The sequence below is a fragment of the Rhinopithecus roxellana genome, chromosome 20 (genome assembly GCF_007565055.1).
Source record: "Rhinopithecus roxellana isolate Shanxi Qingling chromosome 20, ASM756505v1, whole genome shotgun sequence".
NCBI classification, from domain to species: domain Eukaryota; kingdom Metazoa; phylum Chordata; class Mammalia; order Primates; family Cercopithecidae; genus Rhinopithecus; species Rhinopithecus roxellana.
This window is the reverse complement of record NC_044568.1, coordinates 66,141,351-66,159,866: the sequence shown is the minus strand read 5'-3', so window position 1 is coordinate 66,159,866 and position 18,516 is coordinate 66,141,351. Positions and strand designations below refer to the sequence as shown.

The 18,516-nt window shown below is 36.1% G+C and overlaps 1 long non-coding RNA gene across 1 annotated transcript in view; it reads left to right on the top strand.

The window, feature by feature from the left end:
• The window catches only part of LOC115895238, a 221,400-nt gene extending 204,687 nt beyond the window's left edge, over window positions 1-16,713 (top strand). Inside the window, exons 4-6 of the long non-coding RNA XR_004055435.1 lie at window positions 13,522-13,589; window positions 14,709-14,840; window positions 16,016-16,713. This is a non-coding gene — a long non-coding RNA (uncharacterized LOC115895238). The remainder of the gene's footprint in view (window positions 1-13,521; window positions 13,590-14,708; window positions 14,841-16,015) is intronic.
• Window positions 16,714-18,516: the final 1,803 nt, after the last annotated feature.

Below are 18,516 nucleotides of genomic sequence, written 5' to 3'. Positions count from 1 at the left end.
GCAACAGGGTTTGAGAGGATTGAGTCCAATTTTGAAAGACATCCTACTGTAGGGAAAATGCTGTCAAACAGCACACGTGCTACAAAGAAATCTCTCATGAAAAGAAGAATCAGTTGACACAGCAGACTTCATTGTTGTCTCATTTTAAGAAACTGCCACAGTCCAGTCACAAGAATTGCTTGAACCCTGGATGCGGAGGTTGCAGAGAGCCAAGATCGTGCCACTGCACTCCAGCCTGGGAGACAGATCTAGACTCTGTCAAAAAAAAAAAAAAAAAGAAAGAAAGAAAAGAGAAAAGGAACTGCCACAGCCACCCCAACCTTCAGCAACCACCACCCTGATCAGTCAGCAGCCATCAACATCAAGACAAGATCCTTCTCCAGCGAAAAGATTATGACTCACTGAAGCCTCAGATGATTGGTAGCAATTTTTAGCAATAAGGTCTTTTAAATTAAGGTATGCACATTTTTTAGCCATGCTATTGTACACTTACTAGACTATACAGTATAGTGTAAACATAACTTTTATATGCACTGGGAAACAAAAAAATTCATGCAACTCACTATATTGCAATATTAACTTTACTGTGGTGATATGGAACTAAACCTGCAATATCTCTGAGGTATGCCTGCAATAGGCCCTCAAATAATGTTAATTTTCTGAGTAAATGTTACACTCTGAAAGAAGAACTTCAAGATAAATTCAAAAATCAGCAAATGTTGTGAATGCAAAGATGATATTAATTTTATGTAAACAGGGCCTATAATTTCAGTTGTGTATATAATAATAGTGATGGCTACTTTAAGCAATAAGCACTTTAAATGGAGGCTCCTTGTTTAACTAACAGCACACATTTGTAAGGAGACTCATTAGGGTCTTTTGCTTAGGAGCAGAGAGTTTTTTTGTGCCAAACTGCAGGTCAATCTTTTATCCTTGTTCTTTTAATCTCTATGATCAATCTAAGTGAGCTAATATGCTTATACAAATTAAACTATTCTAGCCTCATGTTCCCTGTACCCCTCTTCACTTTATATGATATTACTTTTTATTTTACAGATATGATTCTGTTTTCTTTCATTTAACATTCACATCACAAACGGGCTTCCATTTTACTCTTCCTAAAGCAAAATTGCCTGTGATGCTTTTAGCATAACTTTCTACCCTGTTTAAATATCATAAATTTAAACCAGTTTAGGTGTAACCTCGATTTTTTCTAATGAGTTCCATTTCCTATGGTGTACTGTCTCATCTGCTTCCAAAATAGACTTTCACCTTTCTTCCTCACCTGATCTATGATCTAAGATCAGTCATTGTCATATCTAATTATTTACTTTGTATAGTACGTTTTATTGAAAGATTATGAAGGTCAGTGGAAAAGAATAGATCGTCTTAATAATAAAAGTAACATTTTCATTATCATCTTTATTTATTGAGTTCCCACTATATACCTGGTATCTTAGCAATTCTATGTGTTGCTTTAGGATATGTAAAATGTTTTTCATTTAATCTGACTCTATGAGGTTCAAATTCTGAATTCAGAGATGAGGAAAATGAAGTACAGACAAGTTAAGTAGCTTGCTCAATTTCACACAGCTAGAAAGTAAGTAAAATTAGGATCCCATTATAGGTCCTGTTGATTCTAGAACCTATGCTTTGCCATACCTCCTTTTGAGAAGCTCAGCAAAATGTGTTTTGTTGTTGTTGTTGTTGTTGTTGTTGTTGTTGTTGTTGTTGTTATAACATGATAGACATGGTTTCTATCTCCATTTTAAGAGTGCCAGTATTCATTGAAAAAAATTAGTATCAGTTCACTTTCTTGTGATGCCTTTCTTTTAAGAGAAACAGTGTATGTGAAAGTACTTTGTACATTGTAAAGTCCTAGACAAATGTAAGGTATAATTATAATAATGGTAATGAATATGAAGTACTTTTATTATAACTGTGTTGATAGTTATGCATTTTATCCCAAAGGATAAGTATGTCTTATTCTGTGTTATTAAAAAAAATTCCTGAAAATTTGTAAGTAATTCTACAAAAAAATGTAAAAACATAATACTATTTTTAATGCCCAAAGAGGCTTTTTAATTCTGGGTGAAGCCTGTAACAAGTAAAGAACCAATTTGTAACGTGACTAATTCTCTATCTGTTTAAAATCTTAAATTTTTAAAATTAAAGTTTTTAAAGGAAGACATTCTTAAATAATATTGACTGACACCTATAATCTCTTAAAACACTATCAAAAAGACATCATGGGAAAGCTGCTAACTTATTTTTGAGGCCAGGAAACATCATAATTAGAGCTATATATTACAGAATTCCTAGATCTGTATTATTCCAAAGCCTGAACTATCATCCCTTCACATTGAAATCCACTAAAATATGGACAAACATATTTCATTAGAAAAATATTTAAATGGCTATCTAGAAATCAATTCATATATTTAATATAGGCATTGAACACACATATTGCACAATACTCAAATTTGGGAGATATTTTGAGAGTCTACATGTTATTTTTCTAGTCTCATTTACTTTCAGATAACATCTGATTCTCTCTATTAAATGCTATTCTTTATTTTTTTAAGACCAATGGAAACTTTTAAATATTCTTCTTAATTCTTATTTTATTTATTTATTTATTTATTTATTTATTTATTTATTTATTTATTTATTTTGAGACGGAGTCTTGCTCTGTCGCCCAGACTGGAGTGCAGTGGCGCGATCTCTGCTCACTGCCACCTCTGCCTCCTGGGTTCAAGCGATTCTCCTGCCTCAGCATCCCAAGTAGCTGGGACCACAGGTGCATGCCACCACACCCAGCCAATTTTTGGTATTTTTAGTAGAGACGGGGTTTCACCGTGTTAGCCAGGATGGTCTCGATCTCCTCACCTCATGATCTGCCTGCCTCAGCCTCCCAAAGTGCTGGGATTACAGGTGTGAACCACCATGCCTGGCCTTTTTGTTTGTTCGTTTTTGTTTTTTTTTTTTTTTGGTCACAGAGTCTTGCTCTGTTGCTCAGACTGGAGTGCAGTGGCGTGATCTTGGCTCACTGCAGCCTCCACCACCTGTATTCAAGAGATTCTCCTGCCTCAGCTTCCTGAGTAGCTGAGATTACAGGCATGTGCCACCACACCCAGCTAATTTTTGTATTTTTAGCAGTGGCGGAGTTTTATCATGTTGGACAGGCCTTGTCTTGAACTCCTGACCTCAGGTGATCCTCCTACCTTTGCCTCCCAAAGTATTAGGATTGCAGGTATGAGTCACCGTACCCAGCCTGTAATTAATTCTTAATACAGGACATCCCTCACTTCATAAAACTAAATTCTTTATACTGAATTCTTTAAATTTAATCATTTATTTTAACCTTCTGGAAAATGCTGTTTCTACTTCATGCAAATCTATAAAATACATGCATTATGTCTATATCTATCTGCACATATATAGAAGCACACATAAGCATTGTAATAATTAGTTACAAGTTTTGTGTTAATCTCAAAGTTGGCCATTCAGTTGCATTCTCTTTCATGAGATTGCATTCTTGACTGTAGACACGGCATTCATAAATGATGATACAATGGCAGTTGGGAGCAGAATTTGAGAGGAAACATGATAGAAAGCACCTGGGTAAGCATAAAAATAGAGACCAGAAGTAATTGCTTCAAAAGGATATGCTATAATTTGCTTGGTCAAATAAGTAGTATATTTCTAGAAATCCTGATTCAGATCCTTTTAAAAAGTGTAGACTCAGGATATAATATCATGTGGTATCAGCTATTCAAATGCATTCTCAAAATCCATTTTACTAAAAGTCGAATTTTGGACTTATTTTTGCTTTGCCCTTGCCAATAATCTGCATCCTCAATAGATGAAAGAAATGATAGGGAAACTATATGAACCTAATTTTGATCAACACCTAAGAACTTATAGGTTAAAAACAATTAGAACTCTTAAAGAAAGTAGTCATTCAATTTTAAGGCAAAATAGGCAGGACTGATGAATATTGGACATATTATATAGCTACATGTCCAATAAGTTCACCCCTAGCCACATGTGACTATTTAAGTTTAGTAAATTAAAATTAAGTTAAAATTAAGTTAAAGATTTGGTCCATTGTACTAGCTGTTGGTTACCCTATTAGAAATCACATTTCCATAGTTTCCGAAAGTTCTTTTGGACAGTGTTACTGTAGACTTGATAAGGCACATTTTAAAAACATTCAGATAAAGGATAAATATAACTTCATAGACATAATCTCTAAAAAAAAAAAAAAAGGAAGAAAGCTAAAAAATAAATGGAAATAACAAAATAACACTAAAATTGCACCTAACACATATGACATTGTATAGTTATTGACTTACTGCTTATATCGCAACTAGTCTTTAAAGTAGCAGTGTGTTTGTCTGCAATTGATGAATAAATTAATTCCCTCCTTTTCAGGAAAAGGGAGTGGGGGAAATGTAAAGAAGACCAATGTGATTTTATATTAAATTTAGGTATAAATAATTATATTCAAAATATAAGGAGGAGCATATAAGGCCAATAATTTGTGGGTTGCTTCTAGGGAAAAGTAAAAGAAAGAGACTTGCTGCAGGATTTTGATGTCAAGAGATTACTAAACGAGGCCTGGGCACAGTGGCTTACGCCTGTAATCCCAACAGTTTGATTGAGAGGCCAAGGCAGGTGACTCACTTGAGGTCAGGAGTTTGAGACCAGCCTGGCCAACATGGTGAAACCCCATCTCTACTAAAAATACAAAAATTAGCCAGGCGTGGCAATGTGTGCCTGTAATCCCAGATACTTGGGAGGCCGAGGCACAAGAATCACTTGAACCCTGGAGGTGGAGGTTGCAGTGAGCCGAGATTACACCACTGCACTCCAGCCTGGGTGACAAAGTGAGACTCTGTCTCAAAAAATAAACAGAGAGATTACTAAAAGTGAGAGAAGGAAGGGGAGAGAGAGAGAATTATTCTTCGGATTCTTTTTCTCTGTCAAGAAGAATAGCCTTTAGGGTAGGAAAGGACAAAACTAGCATTGATTAGTGAGGACTGCAGCACAGGATCAGTCACAGAGATTGAAAGAGAACAACTAATTATTGGAATTCAAGTCTCCTATCCCAGACTTTTTATTTTCACAGGTACTATGATAATTTGCCATTGATCCTGAAGAATTACATCTGCAGTTGAGCTTAAGGAATTGCGGATTTAAAAAAAGAAATGCAGTTTGGGAGAGACACCAAAAGTCTGAATGAGAGGAGACATTATTCTCAATTTCATTACTAGGAATAAATACAGGTTCACAAAGAACAAATGTCATCACTTCCTTTTTTGATGGTATTATTTCAGAGAGATTTTATAATAAGCGTATAGCTCAGAGTTTCAGTTTGTCTTTTCCAGAATAAGATCCTAAGCAGAAATCTACTGATAAGCCCAGTAGAGCTTTCAGTAATCTCATAGTGCTGGAAAGATCAGTAATCTCATAGTGCTGGAAAGACAAAAATCAGGTGTCAGGGTCTGTCAAGGAAATGGGACCTAAGAGATGAGATGAACCAGATGCAATGTGAATCTTAAAAAGACTAACCTAGCTTCAAGCCAGTTTACTCTTTTATTTCATTGGAGGTAATCTGCCCTTGTTCTATCCTGCTACCTCCCAGGTGATATGGTAATTTTTCTTCAAAAGAAGATATCTTATAGAACCTCTAAGATTTTTCACACACAATATCTGGCATCCATTCAATACTTTCTAGGAATAGCAAAACACAGGACCAAAGAGGGGGAAAAAGCAGACAGCAGAAATAGATCCACAGTGAAGTGAATCAGATATACTTATCAGATATGGCTCTTAAATAGCTCTAAAATGATAATATGTTGGAGAACAAAAGAACTGCAGCTTACAAAAGAAGAATTAAATGTATATTCAGGAACTGAAAAATACGGCAACTTAAATTAAGGTATTCATAAATAGGCTTAATAGCAGATTGGAAATAAAAAGAGAATTGTTGAGTGTGATAAATCAGTTTAAAAATGCTAAAACCAAAGCATGAAGAGGTAAAAGACTGGAAAATAAACAGCATAAATCCCGTAGGAGATACATTGAAAATATTTAATATATGTGTAATTGGAATCCTACAAGGTAAAAAAAAAAAAAAGATTGCAGTAGGTAATTTTCAAACTGCTAAGGACTAACAGTTTCCAAAAAGGGGAAAGATACTAATCCATAGGTATCCCAGGCAGGATAAATACCAAGAAAATCACACCTAGTCACATTAGTAAAACTTCTGAAGTTGAAAGAGAAAATCTTAAGTGAAGACAAATAAAGAAGACATGCTACTTGAAGGAAGCAGCAATAAGACTGACAGCTGACTTCTCAATGAAATGATGGAGCTCAAAAGACAATGGAATGACATCTTTTAAAAGCAGAAAGAAAATAACTGCCAATCTAGAATTCTGTGCTCTGTGAAAATATCCTTGAAAACTGAAGATGAAAATAACTATAGGAAGACAAAAACTGAGAGAACTTATCAGCAGCATACCCAACCTAAAAGAAACACCAGCCAGGCGCAGTGGCTCAAGCCTGTAATCCCAGCACTTTGGGAGGCCGAGACGGGCGGATCACAAGGTCAGGAGATCGAGACCATCCTGGCTAACACGGTGAAACCCCGTCTCTACTAAAAAAGAAATACAAAAAACTAGCCGGGCGAGGTGGCGGGCATCTGTAGTCCCAGCTACTCAGGAGGCTGAGGCAGGAGAATGGCGTAAACCCGGGAGGCGGAGCTTGCAGTGAGCTGAGATCCGGCCAATGCACTCCAGCCTGGGTGACAGAGCGAGACTCCGTCTCAAAAAAAAGAAACACCAAAGGGAGAATTTAGGTAGAAGAAACGTGACCTCAGAAGAAAATGTCAAAATGGAAGAAGAAACACAGAGCAGTGCACAAGGTGTATATGTGAGCGAGTCTGAATGAATCTTGACTGCAAAATAGAAAAATGAAAATATCTTGCAAGACTTAAAACATATGAATGATCAAATGCATGTCAATAATAACAAAAGGTGGGAGAAAGTAAACAAAATAATACGAATTTCAGTTCTAGCATTATGTGGGAAGTGACAAAAGTACTAATTTATAATAGACTATAGTGAGTCAGAGATGTATGTCGCAATATTTGGGGTACTACTTAATAGTAAAATAATGTAGTACTATCAAACTAAAAGAAAAAATGTAATAAGAGAAGGACTTGATTATAAGTGATGCAAAAAAGAATTTAAAGAAAACAGATCAGGTAGAACAAATAGGAAACAATAAGATGATATGTATATAATTCAAAATATATCAGTAATTATGTTAAATATAAATTGACTCAATTTTGCAGTTAAAAGAGAAGTTGTTAGACTGGATAAAAGACAGAATTCAATAGCCTATAGGTGAAAGAGGAAATTATGGTATAAATTAGAAAGTTTTTGAACCAAATGATAATCAAAACATGATATGTGAAAACCTGGGGGTTGTATCTAAAGCTGTTCCTAGAGGAAAATATATAACCTTTAAATGCATGTTTAAAAGGAAAAAATGGCTGAAAAATCATGATATAAATATCTCATCAAGAAACCAGAAACAAAATGTAAAATGAAGCCGAAAGAAAGTAGAAGGCAAAAAATAATAAGAAAAATTAACTGAATGAAAATTGAATGTTTAACTGAGAAAATCAACAACAGCAGAACAACAATGGATTCTTCTCAAATGCACATGGAATTTCAAAAAGATAGACTATATGTCAGGGCATACAAGTCTTGAGTTGAAGTTGCGTAGAATATTTTCCCTGAAACAGTGGTATCAAGTTGGAAATTTATAGTAATAAGATACTTAGAAAAAGAACCAAATATTTAGAAATTAAACAATATACTTAGCACCTGTAAAAAAATGACAAGGGAAATTTTTTTAATCTCAACTAAATGAGAATGAATACACATCCTATGAAAATGTGTGTGATGCAGCTAAAGCAATTGTTAGAGGAAAATGTATCACTTTACACATCTGTAATAGGAAGTAAAGTGTAAAATTATCTAAGATTCTGCCTTATGAATCTAGAAAAAGAGAAGCAAATTAAACCCAAAGTAAATAGAAGAAAGGATATTATATAATGGGGAGTTGAAATTAAAAAATTAACAAAATCAGATTGATTCTCTGAAAAGATTAGTAAAATTGATTTTAAAAAGATTAAGGAAAAAAACAAATCACCAATATCACAAATAAAATAAGGACATCACCAAAATTCTGACAGATAAGAAAAAGGATAGTAGGATATTATTAACAACTGTATTCCAATCAATTTGATAACTAAGATGAAATAGACAAATTCTTTGAAAACCCCAGCTTACCAAAATTGACATAAGAAATTAGAAATCTGAATAGTCCAAGATCATTTCTCTAAAATTGAATTTGTAGGCCAGGCACAGTGCCTCACGCCTGTAATACCATCATTTTGGGAGGCTGACACAAGAGGATCGCTTGAGGCAAGGACTTCAAGACCAGCCTGGGCAACAAAGTGAGATCCTGTCTGTACAAAAAATAAAAATAAAAACAAATTAGTCAGGTGTGGTGGCATACACTTGTAGTCCCAACTATTCAGGAGGCTGAGGTGGGAGGATCACTTGAGCCCGGGAAGTTGATGCTGCAGTGAGCTGTGATCATGCCACTGCACTCTAGCCTGGGTGACAGAGTAAGACTCTGTCTCAAAAAAAAAAAAAAAAATTGAATTTTTTATATAAAAATTGTCCACAAAGAAATCCCCAGGCGTCATAGCTTTACTGGTTAATTTGATTTAGCATTTAAGGACAAAATCATAATCTTACACAAACTTTTTCAGAATATAGAGGAGGGAGACACTCTCCAACTCATTCTATGCTGTTAGCAAGACCCTGATAACAATAGCAAAGTTACTACGCCCCCCAAAAAATTATAGACTAATGTCTGTCATGCACATGGATTCAAAAATTCTTAAAATGTTAGCAAGTCAATTATTGTAATATATAAAAAGATTTGTATATCATGATCAATGGGGGATTGTCCCAGGATTGCCAGGTTGATTTAGCATATGAAAATCAGTCATTGTAATTCACTATACTCACAGCTTTAAGCTGTTACTTAATTCAGTAGAGGCTGAAAATGATTTGACAAAATTTAATAACCATTCATGATTTTTAAAAAAAATTGTTAGCAGCTAAGGATGGAAGGAAACCTCTTTCACGTGATAAAGAGTGTAATTCTTAGTAATGAAAGGCTGAGTTCTTCTTCCCCTATGACCATGAACAAGACAGTGACATCCCCTAAGATTGGAAATAAGGTAAGGATGTTTACAGTCACCTATCACTACTTCTATTCAACATTGTACTAGATATCCTCACCAATGAGATAAGGACAAAGAAATAATTGGCATGATTACTGGAAATGAAGCTGTCTAGTCACAAATGAACTTACTGTGTTGACAGAAAATTGTAAGGAATCTTTGTAAAAAGTATCATTTGTGTAAGATATAGGAGAGAAATTATATTAATATCTTCTTAATATATTAATAGCTGGTAGAATAAACAAGAAAGCAGTAACAGTGATTACTTATTCGGGAGTTGGGTGAGGAACTCATGGGTAGAAGAGGGGAAAGACAGAGACCTTTTCCTTTCTACATTTTTAAAATTATTGATACTTCATTGTAATGTATTATTCAAAAATATAACTTATTTTTGTAAAAAAAAATACTGAAAGTTGGCATTGCTTCATCATTGTAGTTAAATAACGAGCACCTTTCAGTTCCCAAACCATACCAATCACAATAGAACTCTCTTATCAGACTATTGATATCATGCAACACAAAAATTTCAGAATTATACATACATTTTTAATGGAACCCTTTCATGGGTCTATTATGTGTTGACATAAGCTGTAGTTTGACTTCTGATTACGGATCATTCAGTCTATTCACCATGGATATCTATTTAACACTTTTCCACTCAGCCTTTTACGTGCATTGCTATTTAATAGTAAAAGTAAAGACTGAATTTTATTTTCTTTTCCTTGTTTCTCTCAAATGGTAACCAACACACTGAAGTAATAATAGTAATGAGAGCAGTAATAAAATCTAACACTTATTTAGAGCTTGTTATGTGCAGATACTGTGCTCAATTCTTTACATGTATTCTTTCAAAATTCTATATCCATAATTCTGACAACAGATGGAAAGTATAAGAGGTTAAATATTAATAATTCAGATTAAATAGCCATTCTCCAAATAATCATCAATTCACTGTACTCTGTAGTTTTGTACACTGTACCAACAGTTGAGAATCGTGTAACAGTTGAAAATTATTGGAAGGGGAGTCTTAAAAGAAACTTATAAATGGAAGTTTTAGAGATGATAGGTGAAGAGCAACAGTATTTAGAACATGCTTATAATCAGACCAGTTCCAGGTCAACATTATGCTATCATAATAGAAATTTATGCAGATATACATATCAGATCAAAAATGTCTTCATGTAATTTAAACAGAAGTATAAAACTCCTTTAGCTGAATTATGAAAGTAATTTGAACTCTTTGACCACCTGACCAAGGGAGGTAACAAAATCTCTTTTTTTCCAACTACTGCTTCTTTGACTTCTCTGTTAATCCTTGGAGACCATGAGTAATAGTCCAAATATTTTATCAGTTTTGAATCCACCCAATAGGCTCATTCACTCTTTGTCCCTCTCTATTCATTGTAAACATGCATTAAGCCACACTGGTAATTTTAACATTCTGAAAATAATAGACAACTGCAGTTATCATTATCATGAGAATTAACCAACATAAATATTATCAGGCCTCCTTAAGCAGCCGATTTCATCTGCTCTTTAGCAATGTATACTATGATAGCACCAAGAATTCCATCTTTCACAAATACCTGGATCAGTAGGCAGTCTACTGCATCCCCAAATTAGAAGTAGCTGTGCTTTTGGCTTCTGAACTGTAGACAGCTCTGAGGGACAGGCACCAAGTTGCCGCTGCTTTCCACAGCCTCAGACCTAGAAAGGCCTGTCTCAGTGCTCATTTTGGTATACCCTGATAGCTCCCTACATCAGGAGCCCACATGGGAGACTAACGAAGCAAAGATGGTTTCTGAAAACCTCCTGTACTACAAATGCCATGCAGTGGCTCTGATTATACTCCTCTTCGTGTATTCTCTCTTCTCCCCTCCCTTCCATATCCGTGCCCTTGTTTAGTTCCAATTTCCATTAGAAATGCTATTTGGGCAGCAAATTTCACAGACTGGATCCATCTCAATGCTGCTATGCAAAGAAAACACATCTGTCTGACTCTTCATTTAAAATAAGGGAAAAAAATTGAAATAACAAAATGCTGTAGTCGCTCTGAGCTGTTTCCTAATGAACCTGTTTGTCCCAAGAGCTGTAGTGAGGAGCTTCTCCTCCTCGGTGAGAACTCTTTATGCATATTAATATTATTCATGTTTTCCATGCGACTCTCTCTGACTTGCCCTCACCCCATCCTTTGAATTCATTTAAATAAAAATAATTTATGTGGACATTCCTTCAGTCAGGATTTTCTCTCCCCCTTTCTTAAAGACACCCATAATATTTCGTTGATGCTTTGTGTCCAAACCAAATCGTTATGCTTTTGCATATCATTAGGGCTTTATAAAGAACAACAGCGACATCTGCATGTGCTGCAGTGCCAAGGAGATTGGAAAAATACCGAAAACAAAACTCTGTATTGGCTTGGAGGCTGTCTGACTCTCTGTCTCCCTAGCAGCCCCTGCCACCACCATGGACAGGAGTAATTGTACAGTGTAATCACATCATGCCTCATCTGCATATTCATAACAGAGACAAAGCTTTGGAGGATAAGGGGGGAGCAGGGGTAATTTAAATATAAAACAGCGTCTCTTTCCAAATCAAGTTGTGCCAGTTAGACTGTGCACCAGGCTTCAATATTAAGCCAACATTGTTTTACAGTTTGGAAACTGGAGTGAAGAAGAAGATGGAGAAGAGACTCAAAAAAGAAAGGGTGATACTACATTTTCATTCTTAACTGAGGTAAAACAAAACAAGACAACAACAACAGCGACAGAATAAAAAAGTAATATTTGAAGAGTCACCAACAGTGGCTAACCAGCTGCGGTTTTACCAGGAATGAAATAGCCCATTGAGGGAGCTTTAAAAGCCCCCAATTAATATGTTGTGCATGTATAAGATCTACAAAGAACTCACTGTATTCTTTCTCTCCCCCACCAAGTCCCCCCCAATACTCACATATTCCCTAACCACCACCTTTCTTTCCTGTCGGGTGCAGGGGGAAAAGATCAGAGCTACAAAATAATTGACTAATTGCTTCAAAAGTAACAACATCCCTCTTCAAAAAGAAAGGACAAAAACAGACACATACAAAAAGGTGACTGTTCACTCATGAAGGGAAAAATTACCGATGGCTTCTTCATTCTCTTTAGTTCATTACCCCCCAAAAGAAACAAATATAATCCACTTGTTAATATTTCTTGTCTTCGTTTTCTTTGTTTCTAATATGATGCTCTTTATTATATATTTCTAAGTGTTGGTATTTGTAGAAGCCTCTGCCACTGCATTCCCCAAAGAGCTACTAGTTTCAACCCACTGGAGTTTATATTCCTTTAATTGTCTAGTGCAGGAACGTTTCTGCTGTTTTTTAAAATACACTGCTCTGCAGGAATTAGAAGAATCCAAGGTTGTATCCAACTTCAAAGGTTTCCAAGTCATAATGATTTTAGCAAAAGTAGAAGACAGATCATGGAACAAGTCCCTGTTTGAAGATAAGCATCATAGGGACCTTTTTTTCTTCCCTCTCTCCCCAACTTTGTACTTCTCCTGGCTCTGAATGCCCCTCGCTAACACAGTTTAATGATATGCAAATGAAATATGCATAAAACCATTCTACTGTATGATGATTAAACACTGGAGACATTAACAGCGGAGGCTTCACTCTTTGTAATAATCCTTCCCGACCATCCACTTTGATTGCGGAGTTATGGAAACCCATAGCATTTGGCAGAGAGAGCGAAAGAGAGAATGAAGGAAAGACGCAGGGACACATCACCCATCTCGGTGCTTCTCCCACTCCAGGAGAGGTCCCCCCCTTTGTACTGCATTCCTATTGCTGTCTTTTGTAATCCATCCATGCAGTCGCACCAGAACGATTAACGGAAAAAACCTCTTTTCTCTTAATGTTTCAAAGCTCATTAGCCAAACGATTATTCCTCATTAACAGCGAAATCTCATTCATTAAAAGGAAGAATATGCCCAAAAGATGCCAGCGCAGCTAATCCTGAGTCCCGTAACTGGGCTGTTAAATCCCATACTACTTGTATATTCCATGCAAAAGGGACACGCGCCAATCCACATTTTTTTTAAGAAAGAAAAAACAGTTTGTGTGTTTTGTAAAATCCACAAGAGCAGCAATTAATATTCCCATTGAATGACTTTATTTTTTTGTCTCTCCCTTTTGTTTCCAGCGCCTGCCCCTGGCTCAGCGCCCGGTGCCAACAGAACACCTTTCAGGATCCACAGCAACGCAGACAACGTAAGTACCAGCCGTTCCCTGAAACCCTTTTGCAGATTTTTTAAAAACAACCACCTAAAACATAGAGAGACAAGCCTCTTTCCCCTTCTTCTCCCCTGCATTATGCCACCAGTGTTTCCTCAGTAGCCCCTTCCAAATCCCTCTGCCTTCAAGTTTGTGCATGTCTGTGTGGCATCCCTCCTCCTCCTTCACTCCCATAGTGGATCTTGTAAAAGGGCTTCAGATCGGCCCCATTCATCTCCCTGGTGATAGCAGTGAATGTAGATAAATCTCTGGCTGCCTGCTTGCTGCTGGAGTATGATTTTTATTTTGTCTTCTGTGTATACCTGGGTCAGAAAGTGAAATGTATGCATACACATACATGCACATACACATATTTCCTTCTCTCTCCTCTGTCTCCCTCCTTTTTCTCACACATGCATACATCCTACATATGTGTATATGCATAAACATATACACCTATATATACATACCCATACCTATAGCACAAAATATATACATATCTAAACGTTTGTCTGAAAATATGCGTATTTATATACACATACAACCTTACACATGTGTTTATATGCAATCGATAGGTGCCTATCTTTTAATTTATACCCATCTATATCTCCATTTAAATATTCCCTCTCTTCTCCCAGCAGAGGCTGTGTGCAATTGCAATCCAGGATTATACAAGCAGTATTCTTTCCTTATGATTTCTAGTTGTAGACCCTTATGCTCCCTTCTCTGCCTTCTTCGCAGCTGTAGAATTGGCGTCTTTCCCTGAGGTTTTCCAAGTGGCAAGTGGCACAGGCTGTGGCATGTATTCATGCCGCTTCCTATGGCATTTCTCTTCCGATGTCTGCTTTTTCTTTGTTTGTTGTTGACTAGGCTGAATGGTGGGGGTTTTTTTAAGTTAATTATAAACGAAGTTGAAATACCAAACAAGCCAACAGCTTGCCCCCCACCAAAAAAAAAAAAAAAAAAAAAATTAGCCCCACACAAGCGCCTTCTGCTGCAACAGATGCCCAGATCACCTCTGGCACGGGCAAATGGGCAAACGATTTTGGTTTTCAGGTTTTTCTGTTTGTTGCTGTATTTGTTGTTTGTTTTCCTTGTTTCTTTTGATTTTTCGAGGAGTCCAGAATCCCGGCCTCTGCTTGAAACGGAACAGTGTCATGGCGGAGACGACGGCCTTTGTCTTGCTGGGTGTGAAAACATTCGCTGTGCTGGCTCCACTGCGGCAGAATCAAGTTTAAAGGAAAAAAAGTGATTAAAGTCAGCTTTGTGCCTCTGTGGTGTGGAAGACCCCCAAACCCCAAGTAGCCGAGTCCCAGGGTCCGAGGAAGGGCTCATAGTTGGAGCAGCCTAGGCTGTAATCCTGGCACTTGCGCCTTCGGTTGCTGCTTGCTGTTCGCTCCTGGGGGTCTGGATAATCTCCCTTGGCTTTACCGCACTGTCTGGCCCGCATACAGGGCCCCGTAACATATACCCGCTGCTGCTATCACACGAAACTGTGGCGTTGCCCCTGAATGGATGGCACCGTGCCAACTCTTCTGCCATCCGCCCTTGCAGCTTTTTTCTTTTCTCCCTCCCTCCCCTTCTTCTTCTCCTCCTCCCGTCGACTTGACGTTAATTAACACACGGGTTAATTGATTTTAAAAGCCGAAGAATTACAGTTAACTTTTCCCACAGGGTACAGACGCCAGCCGCTTGGCACACTCTGCTTTTCGCACTGGTGCAGGGGAGCAGGGAAAGCCCGCAGCAAAGCTAGCAACTGCTGAGGGAGCGTTGCCTGCTTATTGGAGTAGAGCCGATAGAAGTCGACGTGGCATTGCCTCATCCTTTACAATGTATGTAGCCATTATATATTTTGTTAAATAATCAAAACACCACCCTGTTTTTCTTCTTCTCCGTTCTCTTTCAAAATAGGAAAACCATTCAGAAGTTCACCTAGAAAGGGATAAAATCCTTCCACCAAACCTCTCTCTCATCCATAATATGCTTTTATTTCCAATGACAGATAGCTGGTGCCTTAAATTTTTTTATTTTTTTATTTTTTAGTTACAAAAAGAAAGGCTTACCTCTTCCCTAAAAATTACAGACATAGAAGTTTATTTATTTATTTATTTTTTAAGAAAAAGTTCCATAAAGTTTTTCTGTCTCAATGTTTTGTTTTGTTTTGATGTCTGTTGGCTCAAAAGGGTTATTTATGGTGAAGGATTTCAATGAGAAAGTGGGTACATTGTAATTAAGAACAAAATTCATATGAAAGATCTTTGTTTATATGTCTGTATCTCTTTGCTTTTTGTCCCTTTCCCCCCAATCCCCTGTAGGAAATGAAAGCAACTGATACTGTAGTTGGGAAGAAGACAGGCAAGACTGGGGACTTGATGCTTTCACCTTTTCATGCTTTCATTTTATTTCATTTTGTTTTTTAAAAGCACGCAGCAAGTGAAGCGACAAGAGGAATCCATTATGCAAATCATGTCACTTTGCATAATGTCTCATGACTGGAATATGCAAATGAACTGTATAATTTATGAGTGCCAATGTCTGTCTAAAAGTGTTTCACATAATTTACAAAGTGAGCCTGAGAGGCATGAGGAAGGCAGCTCTTCCGATTCCATTGCCAGGAAAGCTCTGTATATTTTTCTGTAAGTGATCCCTCGTAATATCATCAAGTGCTATTTAAAATAAATGAAGGTTTCAAATGTACATGAAAGGCAAAGATTTTTCTCTCACTTCCTTCACCCATTGATTTTTTTTGTCTAACATTTGCAAGAAACTTGGACTCGAAAGCCTTAAATTTTGGATTTAATTTGGAAAAGAAAAGTTATTTGAGCCAAACTTGCTCTTTGTATATGGGTTTCCTTTTCTAAAGCAAGGAATGTCTTAGAGAAGCAGACACTATCTATTAACATTTGCCTGAACCTATAGAAAGCAGAAGAATGGGATTTCTTAATTTGGTTGGTTTTATGTGTGCCCTGTAACATTTTATAAATAATAGTCTCCCGGATGTATTAAATATTGTTATGGAAGGCTCATACAATCAATATTCTTCTGAAGGTATAATTCTACTTTCAGAATAGTCTTCACAGGAGAAATTATATCCAGTAAAAATCAGATTTTAGTTAAGTGAGTTTAGTTGGCCACTCCATGTCTCATTGTGCTGAGTTTTTTGAGTAGGGGATTGCGAACCTTTTGAGAAGTCATAACATCTTTGATAATATGGTCTAATCTGTTCTTGTAGTTTTCATTATAATCATAAATTCTGTGAAAGAGAGGTACAGACCATCATGAAAGTGCAAACCACTGATCCTTAACAAAGAGGACATAATCCTTGGAGGGAATGTCAAAAAGACTTTCTAAAGAAAGTGAATTCAAGGTCAAGTCTGAAAGTTGAAGAGAACTTAACAAAAAGAGGGAGTATTTTTCAGATAGAGATTATATTCAGTAAGTCCTGATGCAGAAAAAGAACATGGCTACTTGGAAGAACTAAAATAAGTCCAATGTGACTACAGTATAGAGAATCGGTTATTGGCTCAATTGGGAACAGATTGAAAGGTAAGCATGTGAAGAGTAACTTACTCATTATCTGCTTTCATTTGATGGACCTAATCTCTTATGTTATTATTAATTATGTGTACCAGTACTTCATTAAGTTCATATGGAGAACTACTTCAGATTTCTGAATCCAACCTTATGTGACATTCCTTCTTTTTGCAAAGTTTTATTTTCAAATAATAGCCATTTAAGAAAACAGGAAAAATGACCCATCTGACGAGAGCAGAATATAAATTATTTTTAAGTGCACACAAAACATTTGCTAAAATAGGCCACATTGTGTTCCCTTTTAAAAAATCAATAAATTTAGAAGTATTCAAGTCAGACAAAATATCATCTCTTGACCACAAACAAATTGAACTAGAAATCAACAACAGAATAATATACAGAAAAATCCCAATTTTTTTGGAAATTAAACACATTTCTAAATGGCATGGGTCAAAGAGGCAGTCACGGAAATTTTTTAAATGTTTTTAATTAAATGAAAATAAAATTTCTGAGATGCAGCTAAAGACGTGCATCGAGGAAAATATGTTTTAGTGTCTTGTTTTAGAAACCTAGAAAGTTTTGAATCAATAATATGTGTCTTAAGAAAACAAATTAAACTCAAAGCAAGAAGAAGGAAAGAAATAATAAGAACATAAACCAATAAAGTTGAAAATAGAAAAACACTAAAGTCAGAGTACTCGAAAGCTGGTTCTTTACAAAGATTATGAAAATCAATAAACATCTAGCCCAACTAAATGAGAAAAAACTGAGAAGACACAAATTACCAAGACTAAGAATGAAAGAGTGGGTATCAGTCACTAAGGCTGACATATATTAAGTGGATAATAAAAGTAAATAACAACTTCATTAATACATTTGATAACCTAGATGAAATAGACAAATTCCTCAAAAGACACAAACTACCAAAACTCATTCAAGTAAACTAAACCTGAATAGTTTTATATCTTTAAATAAATTGAGTTTGTGGTTTAAAAACTTTCCTATAAAGAAAATACCATGCCCAATGGCTTCCCTGACAAATTCTACCAACCTTTAAGGAAGAAATCATACCAATTCTAAACAATCTCAGGAAACAGTAAAGGGAAGAACACTCCCCCAACTTATTTGATGAGGTCAGCATTACCTGTTGCCAAAAAACAAAGACAGTATAAGAATAGAAAACTACAAACCAAATAACTCATAAACATAGACACAAAAAGCACAAAATATTAGCAAATTGAATCACATTTGCTAATATGCCCAAAGAATGAGAAATAACAACCAAGCCAAGTTTATTCCAAGAATGCAAGTTTGGTTCAATATAGTAAAATCAATGAGATTCATCATATCACCAGGTTGTTATTTTAATAATCATTTCAATGGATGCAGG